Raw genomic sequence first — 27,964 nt, 5'->3', positions numbered from 1 at the left:
ATCGTGATAACCATAGTGAAATATATGTAAAATAGGCGTGATACATAGATCAGAAACGACCTAGACACGAGACTCTAACTATAATAACTCTTACGGTAAGCCCATGTACGCTCTCGAATTAATTACGTGCTGAGATAATGCCGATCGATACGTCGTATTAATCACAACAGCGAGAGTAACACGGTTAATATTAATCAGCATTTTAGTACAGGCGCGTCGAACTACATGAGGAGACGAAAGGTAGATGATGTTTAATATTGAGGGATATAATTATCTAACGTTGATAGCATCGAATATGTAATTATATGATATTGAGAAATAAATGTAATAATGGCGGATTAAGTTTCAGAGATGCGAATAAATAAAATCCCTTAAGTAAGTGAAAGTTACTATAATAAAGTTGTAACGCGAGATTCAGAGCTACATTGCAAAATAAATTCGAATATTACAAATATATAGAATGAATTATATAGAAAATCGCTTTAATTATATAGAAAATTGGGTCCCAATGAAAAGTGAGTTAGTTTTCACATATAATATGGTGAATAAAAGATGACACAGACATAAGGTTCAATAAGTTTTTAAGTTATGGTAATACATCAAAGATATAAAACTTTTGTGCTCACAGAGTACCTTTGATGAGCATCATGGGAATTCTAAAAAATTATCCATATATTGAACTTTATATATAACATCTTTTGTTCACCATATTATAAATTATATTGTATGTGAAAATTAATTCATTTCACTGAGACTTAATTATTCATATAATTAGCCACCTTTAATTTTTACGGAAAGAAAATTCTGCAAGTGGGATCTTCTTTATGCGAAATACTAATGTATAGTTGTACAATTCTATAGCTGTAAAATTCTCGTTATGGCGCGAGCAAATGCCTAACCTCGGGTCAGTTAAAACACATATTCATTCACCAACGTAATAGCAGTAATAATTTCTTTGCGGAGAAATAAATTCTCTAATGATTTTCTCTTCGTTCCGTCGTAACTAACGCTCTTAATCGGCTATGATTTATCATATTCGCGTTCGCCTACCGAACGCCGTTCCATTGTATCTTCCTCTTTCTGTCAGTCGAGTTTGTGCCCCTCCAACTAAAGTTACATAGAAATTTGAGGAATTAGTGTTTCGGTAGAAATTATTATTAATTCTTATTTTTATCGACATGAGAAAATACGGTATATTAAAAAATTCTGAAAAAATTCTCAGAATTTTATGAGAAGAAAATAAACGATTTTTGTCTCTCGCTGTTTTTCTATAAAGTTGATAGCATTTAAGTAAAAAATTACTGAAAGCCAATATTCAGCGATTTCTAATAATTAATATGTCGTTAACTATTGCGAAAATTGCAAAATGGTAGAGGAAAACTTTTTGACTTCTCTTTTTGACTCAGTTTAGTCCGTTCTATCTTGCTATGATATTCTGATGCGCTAATTTCCGAACACCCTGTATATCTTGAAATACCATAAAATGTAATGGGGAAACTTTAATACATATTTCGATGCTTAGACAACACGTATGTCAAAATAAGTACATAAGATATAATATTTTAAAGACGTCTTAAAACATCTTATGTCCTGATTCTGGACGTGCATGCTGTCTAGACATTTTTTAAAATTTGGGCCAAAATTATCCTGACTGGGCCATAGTTAATACTGATTTACGGTAATTATCTTTATGCATTTTGTTATTCGCAATCGACTGTATTACTGATGACAAAACAGCACAATACAAATCAACGATCAAATCTGTGAAATCCCTTATCGAGGTTAAATTCACTAAAGGGACTGTTTTTCTCGTTTCTTCTCAATTTCCTTGTCCTGTTCCGTACGACGCGATTCCTCGTGCGAGTGCCGAGTGTGCCATTTCGTCTTGGCAGCGAATTAAGCTGCTTTATAAAAATGTAAAAGGATTCGCGAGCGAACCGCTTTCGCGGGCTTAAAGAAGGGGAAGAGAGGTAAGGAGTAGGATGTGGGCTCGGCTCGCACGATGGAACCGGGGAATAGCAAATGCGATTGGGAGCCTCATTGTTTCTAAGAGCGGAGGCGCCCGGAGGGTGGAAACTCGAGACTCGACGAGAGAGTTTAAGGCGTCGAGGAGGAACAGCGGGGTAGGAAGGTTCGGCTAGGGAAGGCAGTGAAGTTGAAGGCAGGAAGAGATCGCGATAGAAACGGTCGTGGGCGACTGAGGATATTCTTTATTTATGCACGAGCGGATACGAAGACTTCCAAAGTAAGCGGCAGTAAAGGGCGCTCTCTTCGCGTTCTCTTTGACCGGCAGAATACTTTGGACATTATGCGAATTGCTCGCGAATGTAGCACCAGTTATGCGGACTTTCGACTGTTTCGATATTGTCACAGCGTTTGCTACTTTGCGAGTTATTTAGTTAAACCTTTTCGCAAAACCCAACTCCCATCTATATGGCGGCCATAGAATTATTATCATTTTTTTCGTTTACAAATACTTTGACCGATATACATAATATGAAACGATTGTTTCGTAAGCTTTATTTTATATTTGCAACCGTTGAATTGTTAATATTAATCATCAAAGTAATCAAACACTGACAACATCGTTATAATATTTATCTGCTAATGATTTGTAGTTTGGTCAAATGATGTCGTAATACTCATCGTAACATCTGCGATATACTACCCCGCAATTCTACTTTCTGTACTTATAAATTTTCGAATAACAGTGAAGAAAAAAAAACAATCAAATCTACCCACGTAGTATATCGTAGCCTGAACTTTATTGATCAAGATGTCACAATATTTTTCCGCTTTTGAGCGCGAAGCCGTAACTGGGTCAGAAAGTCGAGGCTTCGTGAAGACACATACCAATAAACTGGCCTATACAATCATTGTTGCAATATCTTGGATAGAACGGCATCATTTTTTATTTTAACAACGAATTACACCTATAAATTTTTTGCAATTACAAGTTTCCGCACTAAATTTAATAATAATGATAACGTTGACAATAATAATGATAATAGCTTCAATGTACGAAAATGAAGAAATAATCTTTAGATCGTTGATGTAAACAAAATGATAAAGTGGTGATACAATTAATGAAAAGCTGCACTGCTCTAAGTCACAAAAATAAGAGGAAATTCTTTTTTAGATTATTAATTAATATCTTTAATATTAAATATTACTAAGTATCAATTAATTACATATAATTATTAGATTGGTGCAAATGAAATGAACCGTTTTTCGTATTATAAAATGGTGGTTTTCCTTTTCCAGTATATTCTACAATATTTAAAAAAAATTAGCGATTATATCATTCGCGATAGAGCAAAGTTTCAGCTTTAAGAATCTATATTCTTAATTACTGTGTATTGATTTTTAACGGAGTTATGAGCAATCAAAATCAGAATGCTCCTTTTTACTTAATTTGCGAATAACTCAGGAACAAAAAATCGTAGGAACATTATTAAAAAACGATTTTGTAGAGAAAACTTCTATCTTTCACGATAGATAGTAAAAAATTTTCTCGATTTTTTGGGGAGCATGTAACGGACCTATAAAGTGAAAAGAAATTTTTTCATTTTTTTCAGCTGCTAGTTTTCTATATATAAAAATTATTAAACTCACATAAACTCAAAATATATAGTAAGTTTTTGAAAGTAGTGTTTTTATATATATAAAATCCTTTTTTAAATTTAAATTTTGTTCATTTTTTAACGAAATTACGACTGCTGTTAATAGCAATATAGAAAAACGATCATTTCATTTGTACTAATCTAATAATTAATTATAACATACATCGAAATAAAATATAATAATTAATAATTCCTTAAGAAATAATTATTAATATACTTTTCACATGTATAACAATGACACAGATTTTGGCAGAGTATTTTTGTTTCAATTGTAATTTCGTGACTTCCTCTGCTCGCGCGAGATGTCTTCGCCACAAAGAAGAAATAAAATACACTACCGATAAAACGAAGGACCTCGAAAGCAACTGGGCTGATTTCTGTTGCGGTCGCCCAGGAGGGGACACATTACGTATTCATTTGTGATTTTCTTTAGTATCGCGAAGAGAAACGAAGACAAAACAAGTCGGAGAGAAAGGAATAAAAAAATGACGAGATAGAGAAAGACAGAAAGAAGTAGCGAGATAGTGAAAGACCCGTTGGAAGTTGGAATGCAAGTGCACGAAATAAGATTTCGATTCCGAGGGCATTAATTGAGCCTGGCTATGTATTTCCCTGTGGGATAGGCGGGGAACGGTGCCTTCCGCTACCAATCTCCAAGAGTTTGGATTTCAAACCGGCAGAAATGGAAGGAAGAGAAGGCGGGGGAGGACGGTGAAAGTGATGGCGAGAGAGGGGAATTGTGGGGGTGTGCGGGAGAGTTAAACTTGCATGCGCGCCCGTGTAATATGCCATAGGCACGGGATATTGGGGGAGTGGAGACTGGAGGGGAAGTATGAGAGATCCGGCGGTGTAAGGTGGAGAAACGAATACAAGATAATAGAATGTGCATGTAATAACCAGAGGAAATATACACCGCGTGGTCTCATATCGCACCGCGGAAGGAAGGAAGGAAGGAAGGAATAAAGAAACGAGAGGTTGGGGGAGAGCCCTTTCGCAAGAGTACCAACGCGTTTCCCCTATCTTCTTACGCCCTTCTTTTCCTTTCGATCCTTCCTCACTTATTCGTGTATATGAAACTCGCATTGAATCAGTCTCGTGCGTTTACGAGATACAAACGGCGTGTAGTGCGTATAATTTCATCGTGCAATCGAAAATCGCGCTGAATGTACGTGTCATTGAAAATGTAAAATAATACTTTACGTGCTGCGCGAAATCGTGTAAATATTACGAAGGAAGAATTACAATTAATGATATAGCCTTCATTTTATTAAGTACTGGAATGCTGAAGCAATTTGTCTCAATTAATGAATGATACATATTTCATAAAATTCTATGCTAGGCGATATGATTGTGCAAAATGATAAAGGAAATTAAAAACAAGACAATATTGAATGCGCAATAATATACAATGAGTTCAGTTACTTGTAGCATTACAATTACTGTTGATTTTGTAAGGTATACACAGAAAGGGTGGTTTTGAAATATTAAAAAATTTAGCTAGATCTCACACACACACACACACACACACATACACACACACACACAAAATAGTTTTATTGGATTATCAAAATAATTATGTAGGACGCTTAAACTGTTTGCTAGAATGTCAAAACTTTTGCAGCATTATTCATCATGCTTGAATTTTCTACGGTATTTATTTTGATCGTTATGTATTTATTTTTTAGCAACATTATTTTCAGCTCTGTATCTAAGTAAATTTTAGATCGTTCAGCAAAATCGTTCTTTTCGTATATTTGAAAGCAAATTGGACATTCTACAAAATACAAATAGTTAATACTTTCGTATATCGGATATATTTTCAAAAACTCACGCATTTTTTGAAATATTAAAAATTAAATTTAAAAAACTACCACTTCAGATTTGTCAATGTCAACTTATTACTTTATAATAAAAAATTTTGCAGATTACATCTTCAATAAAATCAAATGATATCACACGAACTATGTTATTTTTAACAGCGGAACGTTCTGAAGTCTAGAGCTTGTTCCGTGTTGTCCTTTGCAGGATCCGGAGCACGTTTCGTCCGCGGGATACCGCAATTAACCGTCTCCCAGCTCGTGCCAGCGTGTCCTATGACAAGGCCATCCGACGTGAAACGTCAGTTTGTACCTAGATATTTCTGCAAAACTTGCAGCATCCGAATCGAGATTCACGTAGGACATAAAGTCCGCTGTAATTGGACTAACGCTCCTTTCTAAAGAAACTTTTAATTTAAGCATACATATGAAAAATCTACTATTTTATTAACTGATTAAGTGACTAAATAAAGCACTCTTATCTGCTCGTGTCCCTACAGATTAATTCATCGAAAAGTTTCAATCTCCTTCATTCCTTTATAATTTTATATCTTGATAACTATTTATAATTTAGCATTGAAACAGCCGTCGTTCTTCTTATCTTGGTCGTCCCCGGCATTAAAGCATTAATTTCCATATGATGGACCATTCCGTATAATATATTCATAGTGTAGACTGTAGAGGGTACAGCGCCAAAGTGGTGGCATAACAAAATAAAGAAAGTCTGTAACGGAGCAATCCGGAATTTAGATCTCGACCGATATAAAGTTCAGATTTTCGAAGGCGACGAGTCCGTTACCGCACGGTTCGACTTTTATTATATTAAAGTAGTAAAGCAGATAATAAAGCGAGGAATGTCCGCTCGTGTCCGTCAGGTTTATGACTGCCCGTACGACATCTTATATCGCGTACTTACGCCTGATCATAACCAGCCGTATGTCGCGTGTAAGTCGCTTTCCGTCCCGTGTCTTTCGATCGCGAGGCACGTATCACAGTCGGAATCATAACAACGAATGGCCACAATTTTCCCGTTATAAACCGCGCGATGGTACAGCCTCCCTTCTGGCATTTCGAATAAAGCCCGTAAAAAGAAATGCAGTAGCACATATATTTAACGCGATATCTCGGGTGGTTGACAACCAGTCGTGACAAAAATACGCGTCTTACTTTGCTTCGCAAACAACTCGAGGAAGATAAACTTATGTCTGCGTATATTGAAACGTAAAGTTGTATGATATCTATGAAGGAATTAATTAAAAAATATTATATTATAGTATATCTTTTTCTTTAGTGAATGATGTATTATATCAGAATTATGTCTTATATACATATTGATCTATTTATTAATAGGTACCAATATGATTTAGAAATCTTTATTTTCAAAAGTGGCATTCTGTTACATGTAGTGCCTAGAAATATTTTTTTTAATCACCGCAAATTACGAATATTATAAACTCTTTTGCATTTATAAACAATAAATTCGGAATTTAGATTTTGAATCTATATCATTTTCTTTCAAACGCGTGATGTTTTAAATTGACATATATAGTATACTATATTATCTATTATTACAAGGAAATCCCATCGATCGTGAATATCTCATTTATTTACGGTCTAGGTGTTGGATAATCACGAAGAAGTGACTTTCGGCGGTAAGCGCGGACATTTTCCTGTAAATTTGTGAGATCAGTTGATGCATTGCCTACTTTGAGTATCGAATTATTATCACTTGCGAAAACTGTATGGAGTAATAAATAATGCGAACACGCAACAAAGTTACACCACGCTCGTGAGTGCGGTCGCAAAGTTGGCCATAGAGTTAGATTATGCGTAATCACGAAGGACTTTTGATAGTAAGCGCAATAAATAAGGCATTTTTTTAATGCAATATTTAAGGATATTTTTTAAAATCACAGCTCGTCATAAATATAGTAATTCTTTGGCATTTACAAACAATTGAATTCAAAATTTAGATCTTGACTGTTTAGATTTCTAATCTATCATGTTCTTTCAAGTATGTCGACGTTCTTAAAAATTGTCCGTACAGTATACTATATTATCTATCATTAGAGGAAGATACAGTCGATCAGGAATATCCCGTTTATTTGCGGTCTAGGCGATAGACCATGCGCAACCATGAAGAGGCAGCTTTCGACAGTAAGCGCGGCGAATAAGGAGGACTCGATTGATACGCCGCGCCGACAGAACGGAACCCGCACAGTACCCGAATGCACAGATCGCTCTCGATGTTGATTGAAGTGTAACGGAGATAACTCGAGTCGTGGGTAACGGAGCGCGGATGCACCTGCTCGCACGAGTGCGGGCGGGCAGAGATTAGCGAAAGGCCGTGTAATGGAGTTAAGCGGTAACTCAAAAAGGATCACGCTCCGCTGGAACGGTCTACGGCCGCTGGACCGGTTTCGATCTTCCTGCGTGGCCACGCGCCGCCCGGCTAATTCCTGATATAATGCGCCGTGTGATTTATATCGGGCTTCTCGTCTTGCCTTTGTTTACGTAATAGCCGCCGCTTGCTGGAGTCCAGCCAACCGTGTCTGATGGCGATAAACGTTTGCGTCGCGCTCGATCAAAGTCGCGCCTGATAAGTGCGAGAGAATAATTCAGGAGCGACCCAAATGGCGCGCGCACGCGAAATTTATATCATCTTAATACAAGTTTTATTCTTTTTTTTTTTTACATTCACCTAGTACTTAGACTGTTCGTTATCTAGGTTAATTAAAGTTTCAGGGTAGACTTTATTTGCTGGATCATGTTCGGTTAAATATTCGGTAAAATATTTTTATCTTATAAAGAAATGGCATTTTAGTGGATAAGATTGATTTTTTCATAATTGCTACACATGAAAATGGACTGTTATATTCAATTAGCTTTAAAAGAAAGGACGGAGGTCTCTTTTTAATTAAAATCTTACACAACTTTTCCTTAAGATTTATTAAAATTCAGTTTTTTAAATTGTCGTCCTTATCTCAAAATATGATACTATTTCGCCACTATAATAGCTTTTCCGTCTTGTAAAGGTTAATATTGAGTAGATTAAGAACTATTTTGAAATGTAATCAATCTTTACTCAATAATACAAAATATTTTCGATTTCAATTTTCTGAGTCGTTGTCCACAAATAAAATTCATTCAGGTGTTCTTTGATGAATCGGTATGGTACTGTAATCTCGATATTACGACGATCGAAATATTACCAGGAGGCAGGACGGATATCGTTCGAAAGTCTCCGCAGATCGGCGGAGAACGTCGCGCGCGTTAGCGAGGTGGAAATGGGAGGTCTTGGTGGCAGGTAGCTTGCGCAGTGTTATGGCAATCTAAGTTGGCATGTTTAGTCAGCTCGAATAAAGCGCGCCGGTACAGAGTCTGATAGCTGGCTGAGTCAACATTCACGTATTTGCCGTGGCATCGCTACGAAGCCATCCTAGGTTGAAGCCCAGTTGGTGAATCAAGTAAGGAAGAGAGAGAGAGGGGGGAGAGAGAGAGAGAGAGAGAGAGAGAGAGAGAGAGGAATGAAGATGAGAAACCAGATGAGAGAAAGAGGCGAATTGAGAGTGAGAAACGGAGAACATGAGTAGAAGAGCTTGGAAGAGAGGGGATGTCTCGTGCCGTGCACAATTTGGTGCAAGATATTGCTCGGGAATGCAACCCTCTTATCCTTCACCGACCAAGCAGTTACCGATGTTTACCCTACATGCTTGACGGCATCACCGTGAGGGATTCATATGTACATCTGTTTTCGATTCGAGGTATCTTAATCGAGCAGGAATTATTGGAACGTTCAATAATCTTGTAAAGGCTTGGGGATTATATTCTTCAAACTGAGCAGTGAATTTGTATCGCAATTGATTACTGATTAGCGATGGATTTACGGACGATTACGATTTCGTTAAATCGAACATTTTATGCTTTCAGGAGAACAATGGGAAAAGAGAAAATGTAGTTTAGATATTACGTTGTAATTCACAGAAACAAACTAAATAAACTATATATATATTTAACAGTTATGTTTTGAATAGTCCCGCTGAAAATCACGTCAGACAGGTAAAACGCTCGCGACAATGGAAGAGAGGCGGAAGAAACGCTTCGCGTTACACACCGTCGTAAATTACAGGAACATGAGAGACCGAGTTGAACCGCGAACTTCCCCGGTTTCTAGTGTAGCTAGAATGGCGTGGCACGATCGCGACCACCGGCACGGGATCGGCATTGTAAGCGAGGATGTTAAACAGTTGTCAAGTCCATCTTCCGCGTTGGATTGGTAGACGCTCGCACCCCTTCGCGCTATAGTCCAACGAGGATCTCTCTCGCGCTGAGGAAGACATCAGGGTGGAAAGAGGGAAATAAGGAAGGGCAAGCGAGTGCGCCGAGAAGAACAGGCGGACGCCCCGTGAAATTGAATTACAATAAGCAAAGTAAAGTTGGATGATCCGACTATTGTGCCCTGCCGCTCGTTGCTACCTCACTGCCAGTTATACTTCCCCCCTACATCCGTTCTTCTTACTCTCCTCCCTTCTCTCTCTCTCTCTCTCTCTCTCTCTCTCTCTCTCTCTCTCTCTCTTCCAACCACCATCTCATCCCTCTTCGGTGAGTCTCCGAGGAAGAACTTCTCTGGAGTACGAGACGACGGCCGACGGTATTCTTACGCCTTTGTTCCCCGCAGGTCTGAATTAATTGCTGCGTTTTTGACATCCATTCATTGTCGGGTCCCGGCAGACGACGTCGGGATGAGCGGATAAAGGGAAAAGTTACGCAGCGCGCCATATCTGTCTGTCTCCCAGTTCTTCTTTTCTTCCCTCCCTTCGTTCCTCTCATTTTCTGTTATTCGACTTCAGAATATTATTTCGCGTAATTTTCCGCGGAAATCGATATATCATTGAAATCTCGGACAATATTTGTTTGGTAACGATTACACTGATGGTCAAAATTTTACTTTTTTTACGTTAAATTGATCTGATAAGGTGATTCTTATGATATATTTCAAATCTATTTGCTGAATTTGTGATGGGCAGGATTTTCGAGTAACATGCATTAAGAAATTCTTCTCTACTTATTTCTTTTGCTCAGATATAAATAAATGATCCATATATAAAATAGCTATTGAATTTAACATGATTTTTCATTCATTATAAAAGGTTTCAAACAAAAATTAATCGTTTTGATTAAGAAAAATTTCATATAACAAGTGGGCTAGTGTTAATAAAATGTATAAATTTTTAAAAAGAAATATGTCGGTTACAAATAATTAGAGCTTATTTTCAGAATCAGTATTATCTGTCTGATAAAATTATTGTTGACTAGTGTGTTATCTGTTTTTGATCACGGAGAGAATTCCACAATTTATATTTGATGTAGAAGCTATAATTCAATATTGTTTCTATTTGCATTTAATTTTAACTTAACTTGTGACTCATTTCGCTTTTGTACGTTTCTTATCTATGATTGCCATATATATAGGTACAAATATACAATGATTAAAAATCCAGAAATAATGTAGTGTGATTAAAAAAATTTTATTAAATTTGCATTTGCGTATATCAGGTTCGACAATCTTTTACGCTATCTCCGATCCAAAGTTTTCCTGTCTCTAATCATTTAACGCTTTAGCATACATTAGGCAGAAACTAGGAAGTCACAAAACTTGACTAGCTTCCCTTTCTCATCTCATGGCTGGCGGTGCGCACACCGTTCTCCTGTGTAGACGCGGACGAAGGAAAGCCATTGAATATGCATAAGTCATATTAAATTGGGGCACCAAGTGTATGGTGCATCGGCGAAGGCGACGAGGATAGCGGATACCAATTACAAGGATTCATATAGATTTCGAGTTCCTAACGGATAAGAAAGGGATTAAAGGAGATTTGATAAAGAATGAAGATTTCTGCGACGCAAATTTTCGAGATTGTTTCTTCATCATATGCATCCCGCTGTATTTATTTTTAGACATTACGTATATTGTGATGTGCGCTGATGAGCTGCTCGTTAGCGCAGATTTGCGAAAGATCTTGCGACACACATGTGCGAAACAGAATCACTAAGTAGCGTAAATTAACGTCTTTTCATAACATCGTCGCGTAAGAGCACGTTGGAAGTTGAGAAAGTTTCAAGTTGATTGATATTCGCGAGAATATATTTACTCTACACTCTATTCTCTCTTATAATTTAAGACAAAATTTTTACAAATGATTAAACAATACAAATGGTAAAGGGCTATAAATAATATAAATTGAAAATATAAAATGACAGAATATTTAAGAGCTAACCGCAGAAATTATTGCGTGAAACAAATTGTATGTTCTTTCAAATATTCACATTGAGTTGTTATTCAAATCTCATATCTTATAAATTAGAATTCTTAACATGTTTCTTAACATGGTTAATCGAGTCCTCTTCAGAAAAAGTCAATAAATTGAATTATATATAACAAGACTTCATCTTCTCAAAAGTAAACCGCTTTTTGATAAGTTGTTCCCAGAGTAATGAGAACTGCTCACATGACGGTTGGAAGACCGCGTAGAGAAATTATTATTGCGTCTTTAGTCAGAGGATAAAATTAAGTATAATGACTTAAATAAAATTTTATGTTCTTAACAAATGATTAACAAAAAATAACATAATACTCACTTTGCGTCACTTTGTAAAAATAATTAAAAGTTAAGAAAAATACATTATCCAGAGCTATTCTTACATTGATTAGAATTATTCAAGACCTATGTTTCCAATTGTTTGTCAGTTGAATAATTTGAATGCGTCCGAACAGATGCGTGTTTCGCTAGAGTGACGTTTACATAATCCCGGCATTACTTGCGTCTCCTTTGGGGATTGACGAAGGAGTTTCTGCCCGGAGAGCGAAGTGGAAAGGATTGAAGGAAAGAGGCTTGCGGGCAGAGGAGAGATAAAGATGTACACAGCAAGCGCGAAACAATAAAGGGATAAAAAGGCCTAGGATAAGGATAATTTTTTTCATTGAAGAATTCTTTATAAGTTCTCGTAAGAGATGATAGAGAGCAAAAGAAGAAGACAATAATAAAGGGAGCGGACATAAAAAGTTAATTTCCATTATCCCTGCTAATTCAGTTACGCTCGGTAACGGTCTCTTTAACGAGAAAAATTTAATGAAGGACCCAGCGTAATACAAAAACCGCATTCTCCGTATTTGGTTAACCGGTTAAGCGATCGCTTTGTCGAACGGAATTAATGCCGTTACCGTTAATTACCGCGTACAGAGAGTTCGTTTATCAAGAGGCGTGCTTTCGGATGGTTAATGTGTGAAAAGTCGTTTGACGTTTGACCGTTTATTTTGCGCGGTTTGTTCCACAAGTTGTCCCGCATCCTGTACACTTGTTAACAAGCTTATGTCCCCTATGCCCTCCGGTCGGTGCTGGGTTCTCGGGATTCGAGAGGCATGTTCTCCAGGTGTATTTCCTGACTGTTTCTGACCGCTTTACGCTCGTTGATCTGGCTAATAACATAATACCATGTCGCGGACGTGTACGGAATGAGTGCCGAATGCTTTTCGAATGTGCATACCGCGATATTGTGGGGCGTCTTTGACGTCTCGTCCAACTAAAGCGAAACGTTTCGGGTTAAATTAACCTTCCTATCGTTCTCTCTTTCTGTATGAAAATTTTTGATGTTTCTTCTCTACCAGAAATTCAGTCGTAGTCTATGAGAATTCTTTGATATTTATTAGGTATACAATAAATCCGTTGTTAAAATATCGTATTACTTATTATTTCATATATGTACATTTATAATATATTTATTATCTATATTTACTACATTTCTTATATCCATATTAATGACATTGATAAATCTTTTCATAAATATAATTTAAGTCTTCATCTTTTTCAATGCATTCTGCTCTTGTTGAAATTAAAATTGTTTTTCTATATATATTTATTTCTCTGTATTTTATACACAGCATTTAAAAACGCTGCTGATTTTCTAACGTCACCACGTCGTGGCGAAAGAGTGAAATATGCGACGAACAAATATTGATTAACGCGCTTGGATAGGTCGTACCACTTTGTATAAATTAGCAAAATGATTCTCGCTTGCAACGATCGTATTAAGCAATGCGGCTTGCTAACGCGGCTTGGACTTGGTTTACACAGCGCGGCCGCTAACTCGAGTTAAACGAGATGAATGTTGGTTCGCTAATAGTTGTTACGTATTGCCACTGGAGTTTGCTCAGGGAGAGATTCAAACGAGCAACTAAGATGAGCCCGGTGCCTGACAACCCTTCTTCACCCCTCCCCCCCTTTAATCTAGCAGCCTCTCTTCCGCCGCTATCTTATATTCTCCTTCTTCGCCGAGATTAGAAGTCTCGCGCTCAGAACTTCGACGGGGCTGCATTTCGTGATCAAATTTGCAAGCCGCAGTTGACTTTCTGGCGGTCGTACTCTGTCGCATTCTATTTTGGCCTACGCGTTTAAGTACAAGGAGAGCAATTGAATACGATTAAAGGTTAAATTTTAGAAACCAGTTGCTAATTCACTTCTATCTCTCTTCAAATTATCTATTAATTCGTCCAACTTACAAGAAGCGTTTACTATTGTATTCTAAATCGCTGTATCTTTTCTGAAGCATAGCAAACTAAGTTCAAATCTTTCACTCATTTAATTGCTCACTTTGTGCTGTGTACAGTATTTTAGGGACTACATTTCTGATCTCTGTTATAATACAACGAGTGTTCTATTTATGGTCTTGAATACGTCTTACGGAATTCCTTTGGCACGCCGTTATATCTTTATCTTTCGAGTCGATTAGCCGTGTTATCTGACCATGAGCAATTTCCGTAGGTAATCCTCGGGGAGAAGGTTGTCCGACCGGAAATCAGCTTTTGCGATACCGAGATCTAGATAGCCGAGAGCCGAGGTGGAGCGATGCAGGATATATTAGCTACGTCAGAATTCTCCGCGAGATCCGGCTCAGGCGATCTTTCCCTTCGGTCTGAATGGAAGGTGTCTCTCTCGGGGATCTTGTACCTTCCTCGCGATATATCGCAGCGTCCTCGTGCTTGCTGCTACGGCGTCTTAAAGCAGCAACAATCCGCCCAATATCGCGCCATGTACACGCCAGTCTTCCCGCTACCGCGCGCCGGTTACAGAATTACGCGTGTGCCTGTATGCGCCTGTATATACATACGTAGGTATACATATTTGCGCATACATGCGTACGGGTCGTAGTAATGCATTGCGATCTTTAGGCCACGTCTGCCTAAACGCTGGGATAAGCTGGGGTCTTCGTAGTGGGGTATGGGAAGGAGGCGGAGTTCCGGAGCTCATCAAGGTAATGCAGCTGGGATTATCCCGTAACCGAGTGGGTTCCTGACGAAGGGGCAAGGAGCACTGACACGGCTCCGGGGGAAAGAGCGAACCTCTCACAGTCCGGTATTAGTTGATCGTTTGATCAGAAACCCGTTGAGATTTATAGCCACCCCTGACACGCTTTGTGTCCACTCTGACTGCTGGATAGGCAGCAGTCAGATTTAAATGACTCATTCAGCTGAAACATTCATTCTGCTAATTTTGTCACTTATCCCAAAATTTATATATTACGCTTTTATATACGAAATAAATTAATAAATTTTCCAATTGGATCCACTGTTAATTGGGAATTTTATCTTTTAGAGGATCAAATAATTCGGATCTTTAGTGGATGTACTTTGACTAACTAATGCCGGCAAAATCAGTTTCACAGTACGTCCGCTCGACCATTGCCAAATATATCTCCGTAGTTAATAGCTACACCGACGTCTCGATGTCCCAATGTTGCCTCGTCGTCTCGACAGGCAAGGATAAATAAGTACGTTTAACAGATTGATTGTGTACAGGGCACTTTGGCGAGATCGGCTACGACCCGGTGTACTTTTGCTGTCGTTGTACCGAATATAAATTTAGTGAATTTAAGTCTACCGTGGATTACTTTCGATCTTGCATTCGAAATTTATCCCTTTATTCCACGACATTTACAAAAAAGTATCGTGTACTTTTAATTATGTGAGAGAGATTTATAAAGTAGAAATTTATAAAGTAATAGAGAGAGAAAGAGAGAGAGAGAGAGGAAAAAGAAAAAAAGAAACATTTTGTTTACTATATAAGGTGCATTAAAAATTCTTTCTAAATAAAATTATCTTTTATACGGTTTATTTATAAGATTCATCAATGGATCTCGAAAAAAAGGGAGAGGCTTGAAGGACGAGACAGAATGAAAGAAATCGCTTTCTAAATGCCAACGCAAGACGTGCCCTATTCTTATCTCGCTCGACGACAGTTTGATTAAAATGCTCGTTGCCTTTTTGTTGCAGGTAAGAATCGAAAAGGCGTTTTCTGTCGGCGCGGCGGCGCGGTGGCTCGTATCGCGCATTTAATCGGTGAGTCTCCCGTGTGAAAGCAGCAAGGAGAAATTCGAAATTAAAGCGACCGTCTCGCTCCTGTTTATCTCACTCATTGCCGATCGCGAAGTCGCATTTCGAGGAAAGAGCTCTTAATTACAGTCTGGTCGATTACGTTTCGGTCTGTCGATCGAATATCGATTCGGCGCGTCCGACCTAAAAATTATCACCCGGAAATGCGCGATAAGTTGGGAAACCAGTCATCTCGATATTATGAGAACTAAAACCAAATGAGAACTATCAACCAAAAATGTCGTGAAATCAGATATTTTTATATTTGAATTTAAGTTTTGCATAACGAAGAGTTTTCTCAGAGTTCACAAGAATTGCTGTAATTATGTTTTAAATACGTCAGCGGTTTAGGAAATATATAAAAAGAATTTATAACTGTATGAAAATCATTATAATGTAATTAAGATCGAAATTGAACCTCTTCGATAATTAATATATTAATATCGGAATTATAATTATCATTTATATATTATCTATGTTTTTGTACCATCAGCATAAATTTAGTATCAAATGAGAGGTTGAATGCGACTTTTAATAACGGATTTTAATGACTGCATATGACGTTAAAAGAGCTAAGAATACGAACTAATGTTTCGCGAGCTTTTTTGTGACGATCTCTTCTTTTTTCGCACCTTTCTGAGCGTGCTTCTTCTTCGGCGACAATCAGCGATATCCTGAAACTAAAATATAACGTCAGCGAAATCTTTAATCTCGAAAATAGAAATGTTTATTTGTGCACTGACGTAAGTAGTGCATACGAAATGTCCTCTACACACATTGGATACAATTACACAGAAATATTATGTTGATGATTCTATCAATATTTTATTAATATTTGCCACTGTAAGTGAATATTATTATGATATCTAATAGTTTCACATTACACATTATATGTTTAATGCGAAATTAAATTTATCACAAAGCGAAACTAACGTTACAACGTATACAGTTACAGACCGGTATTCATCAGATCTTAATTCTTATATTTAAGACTAAGAGGCTTCTTGTATTTTCTACACAAGAAGCCATTACTAAATTTTAAGTTATAAGCCATAAGAAATTAATCAATCATAGTCAATCATTCTTCTCACATTCGACTGTGATTGGTCAATTTCTTACGGCTTAAGACTAGGGATGCACCAAATATCTGGAAAGTATCCGGTATCCGGTATTATCCGGTACTTTTTTTACTATCCGACCGGAATTTGAAAATCCGGAAAATATCGGATATCCGACTCGAAGAAATTGTCTCCTCGGATATCCGATGTTATATTTTGTCCGGTATCCGGTAATTTTACGTGCATCCCTACTTAAGACTTAAAGCTTAAGTAATGGCTTATTGTAGAAAAACCTCTTAGAACAACCTTAAGATATCATAAGCCATTTACAGTCTTAGTATTTTAAGATTACTTAACACATTACTTAAAATAAAAACGGACTATGGCTGTGTTCCAGTCAGTTCTTATTTCAAGAACATCTTAAGTAGTTCTTAGGGCCATGGCACATAAAAAAACTTAAACAGTAAGCAAATTGGCCAATCACAGTAAAAATCGTAAGACCATAGCATAAATAGTAGCAACTCCAATATATTTATTTTCTTACGTCTTACTGCTTAAGTTTTTTTGTGTGATATCTTAAGATGCTAATACGGTTCTGTAACGGTTAGTGGAGAGAGTTTATGACATCTTAAAACTGTACTTAAAACGGTCTTAAATATAAGAATTAAGTGTATGAATTACCGACCTATGAGTACCAGCTATAATAACTTGTTAACAATTGATTTTTGAAAGCACTACTGATAACATATTTTATAAAAATTTTGACGAACTATTTCTAAAATTGAGACGAGTACATGTTAGTGTTTTTTATTGTTTTTCTCACCGCCCGGTGATCGAAAAAAAATCCAACGCACTCGGAGTCCTCTTCTCGTATAAGGAAATTACTACTTGGCTTAAAGCGAGCTTTTTAGACATGAAATTCGCATCGAGGTTTCAACTACGGGTGCGGATACGGTCTAATATCTGAAATGGTAACACGCGCACATAAGCATGTGTCGGTTACAGAATATAACGTCTATCTATAGAGAGACAATAGAAATATCTATTTCGAGACATTTAACCCGTCCGACTACTATGTCGAGACCGGTCGCGGCGTGTGACGCTTCTAAGATTACCAGGCAGTTTGATTACGCTTCACGAAAAGTCGCCGTGCTGTTTCTTCCGCGTGTGTTGTCATGATGGCCTCCTTCCTCTCATCCTCCCGCTAGGCTTCCCAGCCATTCTGGTACTCCCTCAAGTACGTTCCCCTGTGTTCACGATCTCTTCCTTTTGTGTCGTACGAAGAGGTCCTCGAGAGCTTATACGGGACTATAGTCAACGTCAAAACCGGAGATGAGAGCAACAGAGAAGAACAGAGACAAGATTTCCTCTTCGTTTCCAAGTTTTCTAGACGCTCGCGCGGCTGATGAGCGTGAAATAGACTCGATATCGTTGTAACGAACGTGGAGGATTTCGTCGTACACGTTACTTCCCTTTCTGGATCGTTAGCGCATCAAAATACAAGGTGCGTCGTTCAACAATCGTATTTTCATCTGTGATAGAGTTTCATTCTTGATTTGCAGGAAAGTTGCGCGTTGAAAAGTGTGCGTGAAATCATATTTCCAGGAAAACAATTCACACGTATTCAGCAACATGTGTTGAATTATTGAATGAAATTCATTGATCTTATGTTATTTTATTATAAGTAATTGTGTGATTAATTTTCTTTTTTTATTGATTGGACGTTTCAATTATACTAATGTATTACATATCATTTAAAATAAATTTCATGTATTTAGGATTGCCATATCAAAATTTTCAAAACTAGAACTTATAGGCCAAAAATTGATCGGAACAATAAACGAATAATTATTTCACATCTAATTGTTCATTAGTGATACTAATTTAATGTAAGAAATTGATCAATCATATATAGTCGATTATTCTCCTCACATGTAACTGTGATTGGTCAATTTCTTACACTTTAAGGATTACTACACGTATTGCAAATCAGAACTAGTACAGAGAATAACGCGGGAGAGGAGTCAGAGTAAAAAATTTAAAAGATTCCCTAAAACCCTGGACGCTCATAATTATCCCGGACGCGTTTGGAAATCCCCTCCCTCGGTCGTCCCCTGGCGCCCTAAAAAAGAGGACAGTGTCCAGGGAAAAGAGGACGGATGGCAACTCTATATGTATTTTACAAGGTATCTATATATTGCAGAATAGAGTATAATGTCATTTTAAAAATAAAATATGAAGAAGACATTTTTAATGATTAATGTATATTCTGTTAGTGTCAAATAATTTATTATCAGAATGAGAGGTGATATAAAACAAGTTTATGTATTTAAAGACTAATCGTTTTAATCGTGTGCAGTTTATTTAAAAAATTGGTTGGTTAAATACAAATATGTGTGCATAGAGTGAATTCGGATGACAAAGACTGCAGTTCATACCGACGCGGCGACGTTTCACAATGTTCCAAGACTACGCTATTTTGTACCTCTGTCGTTTTTGCCGAAAGAATCGTAAATCCGAGTCTAATCCTCTTACGATCAACGTCATAAGAGGTGCGAAACGAGCAATATCCACTTCTTAAAGGTTTATACGGATAGAGGGAATCCTGCCTCCTTGCACAAATATTTGCGCGAGTGTAACATTTTTGTAGTATGCAATTCTTATTTAATTCGTCAAACGTGTAGCTTGGCAAATGGCATAAATCAAATTACGTCTATCTTAGTAAACGAAATATGTTCTAACATCTAGAATTTTTTTCTCCTCTGTTTTTAAAATTATCTCTCGTTACTGAGAGAGAGAGATATAAAAATTACACTTCTCTTTTTTAAAACTACCATTAAAGTATATAAAGATACAGTCATTAAATTATTTTAATCGTATTACAGATTAATGACGAAAACCTATTTAAATTATTTATAAGATATATATATTCATGATTGTATAATACAGCAATGTTTAATCTCATCAGCTTATTTCGGGTTTTTGATTTAACCAAAATAAAACTTGAACGGTGTTTTTCGAATTTTTAATGACATAGAAGTGATTCTGAACTAATAACAAAGAATATAAATATTGCTCGAAGTTTGCACGGCAAAACAAATTAATTACAAAACGATCAAATAAACGAGCATATAATGGTGTTTATTAATTATTGTTTATATATATATTTATTTAATATTAGGGTAACATACCAATAATCTAGATGTTTTGAGAGATTTGCAGAATCTCCTTCAATATAAATTAAATGAGCCTATTTTACTTAATATAATTTCTGTTGCATATCGAAAAAGAATTCTATGTCAGTTTTTCGTTTGAATGTAATTTCATCTGATGGCGATGGTGATTCTGAACTGATAAATAGTGTATAATATTTTCCACATAATTGTATACACAATGGATGATTATTTCTTTATATTACAATAAAATAAATTTTTTATTAAATAGTTTTATATTAATTTTATTTAATCTTTCTATACGAGATGAATTAAAATAAAGATTATTTTTAATAAAGAACAAACATAAATTTTTCATGAATAGTATAACAAAATACTTACATAGACAAATATTAATAATCATTCTCATAGTCTTGGAAAATTCTCTTTCATATATATATGGACGTGGTTTTAATATCACGCGGATAAACGATGTTGTGGATTAATCGAGCATATAGCGTCGCGTTGGCGGGCATATTACGCGCAAACCAATCTAACGACCGAGAATCATTAACGACCGAGTTTCACGGAACCCCGAGATACTATGGGCACACACCTGCGTGTACATTTCCACAGAGTTACCAGCGACACCTCTTCCTTCTCTCCTGTCTTTAAGCAAACGCGAAACTCTGCGCCACGTAGATGCATCCGACGCGTTCTACTAATCACATGTTTGCCAACTACAATCATTTGCTACTTCTCTATGAATAGTGTGGTTTCATCAACTACGTATGTAATACAAAGCGAGAACATAAAGTTTAGAGTAATTATTGTAAACAATTTCGGGGAGAGATAAAGAAACAGATAAATCATCTCTTTGAAAGGATGAAGTTATAAAAATATATCTTATTATTTTAAGAAAAGTTCTTTATATAAATTTTTCGTTATATAAATATGTTTTATATTAGTAAATTATAGAAAATTGTTAAATTATACATTCTTTTAATGAATATGTTAAATTATTGAATTGTTATTAGAGTTATATTAGAGGTGAAATTGTAGACGAAAGAGAATTGCAGTTTAGCAACTAGATGATTATTACCTATATATGGACCATGTAAAAATTTAGTTTACCTTAATATTTATTATCTTTTATAAATTAGGAAAGAGTTGTTAATTTTATGTTAAATTATTACTTTATACTGTCGCCAACTACTATTATTCGTTGAAACTATTAAGCTGAGTTTTCATCGATAAGAAGTCTTGTATCTTGGCAATCGGTATGACGATGGTAACTCTCTCTTATTAATGCCATTAATCACCCGGTGAAGAACCGACCACCGGGAAGAGAAAAATAAGAGCGTTCCGGGAAAAGGGAGAAGGATCCCGTAAATTTATCGCGCTGGTGAATTTTTCCTGGAGTACTTTTTCGAAGACGAGAGTAAGATGGTATGAAGCACCGTATCGTTTCGCCGCAGTTTCTCGCCGATTTTTTCGTAGATTTTACTTGGTTCTTACGGTCGAGCAAGGAGCTGGCATTGCTTTCCGAGACGAACCCAGGGCCTTCTGTCCTCGATAAAAATTCATTTCCTTTCTTTGATTTACTTCAAACACTCCCTGACTAACTCTTCTCGGCGTGTCCCTTTCCCTCTCACCCTTGTTCTCACTTTTTCGCCATCCTCATGAAATGAATGAGATAAATGCTTAGAAAATGCGAGGCGTCCTCACGACTGGATATAAATTTTTGCACGAAAAGACGCGCGAATAAAATTCTGACGCGGAGAGCGATTCTCGGGATGAATTTTGTATGTAGGATATAAAATCTTCATGTACCTAATGCTACATCACTAAGTCGCTTGGTATGATATTTGACGATAGCTAACGCTTACTCGAAAATATATTATTATTACAAAAATTGATAAACTTTCAAAGACATTTTCAAAACGATGTAATTGAAGTAATGTTGCAATTAAATGAATTTTATATATTAAAGTTGCAATTATTAGAATGATACCTACCAGCAGTTTCGAATTAAGTGTACAAAAAACTTTCTGTATAAATATTAAAAATGTTAATGTGGAAGAAATGATTTTTAATATTTTTATAAGTTAAGAATATTATGTCTATAGTTATATTGATCATAAATTATCTAATATATTCTGTTAATTGTATTGTTCATCTTTTCTTAAAAAAAAATAAAGTTTATCTAGTTCTTTTATGCTTATACAAATATAATGTCTATGTACATATATTATACGTTATATTTTCTATATATAAATAAAATTATAATATATATATTATTATGTATATATTATATATATATATATATATATATACGTATATGGACGCAACATTTTTACGTTCATGGGAGGCTATATACGTATATTTTTAAGTATAGTAAATATTTGATTATTTTTCTCATTCTCTTTCTCTCTCTCTCTCTCTTTCTTTCAATGTTCACTTTCTACAATGCATTTCACTATCTTTGCTTTCCATCAATTAGATCGTCTTAGATTATTCATTTTGAGTTCAAATCTACTTTGATTGTAAAATGATTGCCATTATCTACTATTTCATGAATTGGCAAGTTTATATCCGTCGGCCTTATCAATGCCTTAAAAAAAGACGGACGTGTAAAATACTGTCAATATCGATTAAGGCTTATCTCTCGAGACTCTAAGACTCTCTACGGCGGACAGTTCTTCTCGGTGATGTGTAGCTGCTGGGAGGATCTTGAGGGTCGCTGATGGCGCAATAGCTCGTTTTCGTGCGCCCTATTAATTACGAGGCAACGGCTCGCGTGATTCGAGCTATTTGCCCATCCACCCCTGGCTTTCTTGATCCGACCCGCTCGCATTTCTTCTCTCTCGTTCACTTTCTTCCTTCTTCCTCTCGTTCGACCTCGGAGAACTCTTCAAACGAATTGCGAACAACTGAGTTCGGAGTGAATGAGTATTGAACGAAAAGAAAGACCTAGGAGGAGCATAGATGAGAATGGAGGGGATAGGAGTCCTCCGAGCACACGTCAAGTGTCTAATATTTTAGAAAAAGTTTCAAGCTTCTCATTCGATCGGATTGCGAAGGGTAAGAACGGGAGACGGCGAACAAATCGGAAGAATATCAGGAAGCGGTTTCGAGGTAGACAGGCGAGGCGGGTCACCCGGGATGAGCCATATTGCGGGAGATAAGTATCGAGCTTGTGGGAATCGCGACCAAAAATCCCGACAACGTCATGCGGGAAAGGGCGAACTGGGTCGTGGAAGAGTTTCCACTGCGGTCGAACGATGCAATCGAACGATCTCTTCCTCCCTTTTCCCGATTCCCTTTCCCCGCGCGTGTGCATCTTCCATGCGGGCCTCTTGAAACTCGGTTGCCGCTCGACGACGAAAACACGTTGCCCTTGTAATGTCACCGAAACAAATGCCGATTGCGGAAGGCGAATTAAAAGGGATCGAAAACTGCATTGGCGCTCTCTTCCTTCAGGTATCGAGGTTTCCAGGGGTACGAATCCGCTCATCGATCCCGCGACCGAGTTAATGGTACTTTTTCATTCACCCAGTTACACTGTTGCGATCTTGAATATTGTGAAAATTCAGCGGGAGTGAATTATTTAAAATAGAAACATTGAAACTATATTTTCACGTAATACAATTAACAATTTAGATATACCCATCTACAATTCTATTAAGAAAGAAAAATTATTTTTGTACAACAGTTAAACAGCTAAAGAAATATCGACGAATATTTAAGAGATATATTTATTTTGTAAAATTTTATATTCTGAGAATGTTTTAGACGATTTTTATTTTTAATTTTATATTATTTGGATTGTTTTTATTATTAGCTACTAAATTATTATTAAATTAACATTTATCGTGAAATTTAAAACATCCTGAAAGTTATTAAGGATGTTTTATCTATACAATATATTAACTTGAAAGTTAAATCAGTTAAATAATCAGTCAAAAGTAGCTAATATCAGCCAATAAAATAAAAAAAATTTTGATGATATTAGCCCGTGCCTTGTGACGAATTGCAAAAAATAAACCAATAAATAATTTGGCTTATAATAGTTTTATGCATCAAAATGGGTATATTTTGCTGCAATTTAAAGTCAATAACTTTTTAGCGAGTAAGTGGCTCCAAGTAAACTTTTGCACAAATATTTATTATTGTTTTAATAGTATGTGTATAAAATTACATTTAATTCTTAATATTACTTCCTCACTAAATTTACAAATATGTAAGTATTTAAAACACGATTTTACATAAGAATCGAAACAAACGAAAAATTAAATAACTTTCAAACAAATAAAAGAATTGTGTTCAAATTTTACTTACAATTAGATACTCAGACATAATAATAGAACAATCAATAAAATTTGTGTTAAATTCCGAATATTTTGAAAATAAGTATTACACATCCTTAAATATCGAATATATCATGTAGAATTTAAAGTTGGCTGATAATGCTAAGACACATAGCATAATAAAATTCGTATTTTATTTAAAAACACTCATTTCAGTTGTTTTTGATGTACTGTTTTTAAATTAAGTGTTTCAATCAGTTCTCTACTTCTCGTCATCATAAGAATGGAGAAGCATTTTATTTAGCAAGATTTACGCAATGTGTATGATCCGATTGCGTTAATATCTCGTCGGTTTGGTCACCGAACGGAATATACATTGACCAGAAGGACACCCCCGGAGGAAAGGGCGGATCCTCCCGTGCGGCGCGATAACTCAGTTACGTGCCAATATCATGATTACATGTCATCCTTGGCAGTCGACAACCTCTAGAGTAATGATTATTGTGGGACCGTCGAAGTGGTTACGGGATCGCATTGAGCGGCCAAATTTCTCGAGGCCAGTGAATAATCCGTCATTCGGCGGCCGCTAACCGTTTCCGCGGTAACGCGTTGTTATTACATCATAAATACGTAACCGCGAAGATATGATAATGGAAGCCAAAATGATTTCAAATGCGGAATGGAAAACGATTAATATGGACGTTTGTTGGCTCGCTATTCTAGTCGCAAATTTCGAAATTAATTTGTTATTCTTTATGTCGGGCTTCTCGTATTCAGTATTTTAACAGTTATATAAATCTGACTTAGAAGTTTGCCTCAAATCAATGCCCTTGTATCGATTTACATTTTATTAAACAGTTATGATACGATTCAGATCTATGAGAATAAATTTAATTAAATAAGAGAAATCCTATCAAAGGAGAGAAATTCGATCAAAGCGGATCTTAGTGTTTAGATATTTTTATGTATGTATATAACTGATTCTGCAAATCGCGCGCGCCGACATTTTTGTCGGTCTTGAAACGCAATCATGAGCAGAACTAGAGTAGTTATCACTTATTAAATTGACAAATAATTCAATAATTTTTTACTTAATTTTTGGTAATAAGCATCTTCATGAGAATATTAATTAATAATCTAATGTTAATGAGAATCTTAAATCGGCAAATAATTTATAAATTTCGAAAAATATTGCCTTAGCTGGGATTCGAATCCGGATTCTATGCGGGTGTCCTCACCATTTGACCACAGAGGCTTCGGCAATATTTGTCGTATTTTATTAAAATTCAAAATATTCTCTTGATGATACATGTCTGTCTAGATGACAAGTCTGCTGTTTGAGCGACGCGTATCAACATCTTACAGTCCCTGAAAATTTACCCTTATTGAATTTTTTGCGTCGACGGTCTTGCGTTTCGGTTTCGGAGCTAAAGTTGAACATGGCTGTTCTATAACAGAATTTGGATTTTATCATTAAAAAAAAACGACGCATTCTTTTAATTATACTTATGAATATAATATGTATGAAAAAAAGCAGAGATGCGAGTAATTATATAATAGTTAATAATGATTGACATGTAATTAACATTTTTGCATATTCGTGACGCGGTTGGAATATCAAATTATCGAAATTCAATTGTATTACATATAAAATTATTCAACAGAACTTGCTACATGAAAGACCGGAACAATACAAATTTATTTGCTATCGTAAGAGGGTCGATAAATTCCGAGGTTATCGTCAGTGTTATCTTCCGACATAGAGACGTCTCTACGCAGCCGGTACAAGGATATTGCCAGCCATTGTAGTCGCGTCTGTCGTACGACAGAAGGAAACACGCGCCAATGCGGTTTTCCCGCCAAGTTCATTCAGCGTCTCGCTTTGGACACAAGCCAAATGCACGCGAGCAAGCAACGTACGCCTTCCCCTTCGGCTCGTCTCCCGCAAGCGCCATCATTTTGAGTATTAGGAATCCTGTATTCCTATGCTAGCGTTATCGATAGCAATCGACAGCATCCCTAACTCGTAGACCGAATAGCGGGCAAACAAAGCAAATTTCTTATCTACCTCAGTGATAAAGGAAAATCGTAATATCGATATCGGAATATATACTTTTGTGGAAACTTGACCCGGAGGATCTTACGACCCTCAAATGGTCCCCTTCGATAACCGAGGAACCATTCGACCTTATCCGAGGAGCTTTGACAGAACATTCTAGTGTGGCGATATTTTTCAAAAATGGCGATTCTTATGGTAGATTCTCGCGAGTGGCGGTCATTGCGACAGTCTGCGTAGACAGTCCATAGTATTGGCGACCAGCCAAGTCACGTTGCGGCTCAATGAAATCTTTCTAGGTTAGGTTAGTCCCTTCCTTCCGCGTTAAGCGTAGGATACGTTCACACCGAGACGCTAGACGAGTGACAGAGAGGCCCTGGCTTCCAGCCAGCCAGGCAGCAGGGCTGAGGAAACAGTTGGCTTCGGGATCCGAAGTAGCCGGCAGTAGTAGTGGTCAATATTGGCCGGACTCCGGTTCTGGTCCGAGCGAGGGTTCGAACTACTTGCGCAGCGGGTCATCGCTGTTGCGTTATCTTGGCAGCTGTCGATAGAATATAGACAGAACAGACCTTCATTGCGGCCGTCAGCTCGTTTTGCTTTAAATAGTTCAATAAGAGTTGCCCTCGATCTGTATTAAAGTTTATACGTATATAAAATCTGACTGTGCTCTAACTTCTTGTTTCAAATATATATGATCACACAGTCAATTGACGGAAATCAATATACAATACATAATGTATTAAGTGAGGAGATAGGAATGAATAGAATTTAACAATGACGTATAGGCGAATAAAAATTTCTCAGCGCTGTGTGCTATCTGTTCAACAACTTGGCAATTCTATCATGATCCTGTCATCAGCTGAGAGTAACTCGCGGACGCGTAACAAGTAGCCGCAAGGTTCGCAAGCAACATCTGGTGGCTCGCGCGAGCCTCTTCACTTCCGTGTGCTGATCTCCCTCGCTGCCATCCCGCCGTCAAGCGAGCGTGGCTTGGCGTAGGCAGTCAAGCAGTCAGCCTCTCTTCTGGCATTAAGTATTCCCGTTGGGTCGGCATGGCGAGAAGGTTTTGCGGGCAGAGGAGGGAAACGCCGCGGGAGGAGAGGATACGAAAGCGGCTCGGAGCAGCGTGCGTCGGTCGATGCTGGGGTGTGCTGCTGGTGAAGGAAGGAAGGAAGCGAGCGAGAAGGAGAAGAGCCCGTGTCCCCTCTCCTCTCCTCTCCTTCCTTCTCTCTCTCTCTCTCGCTCTCTCCTTCTTCCACCCTCCTCCTCTTTAGGATAGCTCTCCCTTGGTCTTCCTCTGGAAACGTACTTCCCCTCGAGCCGGTGGCAGCACCCCGGGGGCGCCTGCGCGCCTCGGAGGGGTAGCGCTCGCTCGAGGGCGGAGGACGCGAAAGAGCGGGATGAAGGGGCCCCTTCCCGGAATACCTACTCGCCCCTCTATCCGGCACCCCACTCTGCCGTCACCACCCGCGCGGCTCCTCTCCACCTCCCCTCGCTACGGCTTCACTGCCCGGGCCTCTAC

General features: G+C 37.3%; 1 protein-coding gene across 2 annotated transcripts in view; it reads left to right on the top strand.

Annotated features, from left to right (window-relative positions):
• Positions 1-27,964, top strand: part of Rbp6 (RNA-binding protein 6) — a 701,590-nt gene that overhangs the window by 451,408 nt on the left and 222,218 nt on the right. The gene's annotated exons all lie outside the window — the stretch shown is intronic.

Source organism: Mycetomoellerius zeteki, unplaced genomic scaffold, assembly GCF_001594055.1.
Source record: "Mycetomoellerius zeteki isolate Tzet28-1 unplaced genomic scaffold, Tzet1.0 scaffold135, whole genome shotgun sequence".
Classification (NCBI taxonomy): Eukaryota; Metazoa; Arthropoda; class Insecta; order Hymenoptera; family Formicidae; genus Mycetomoellerius; species Mycetomoellerius zeteki.
This window is presented reverse-complemented; position numbering and strand designations above follow the sequence as displayed.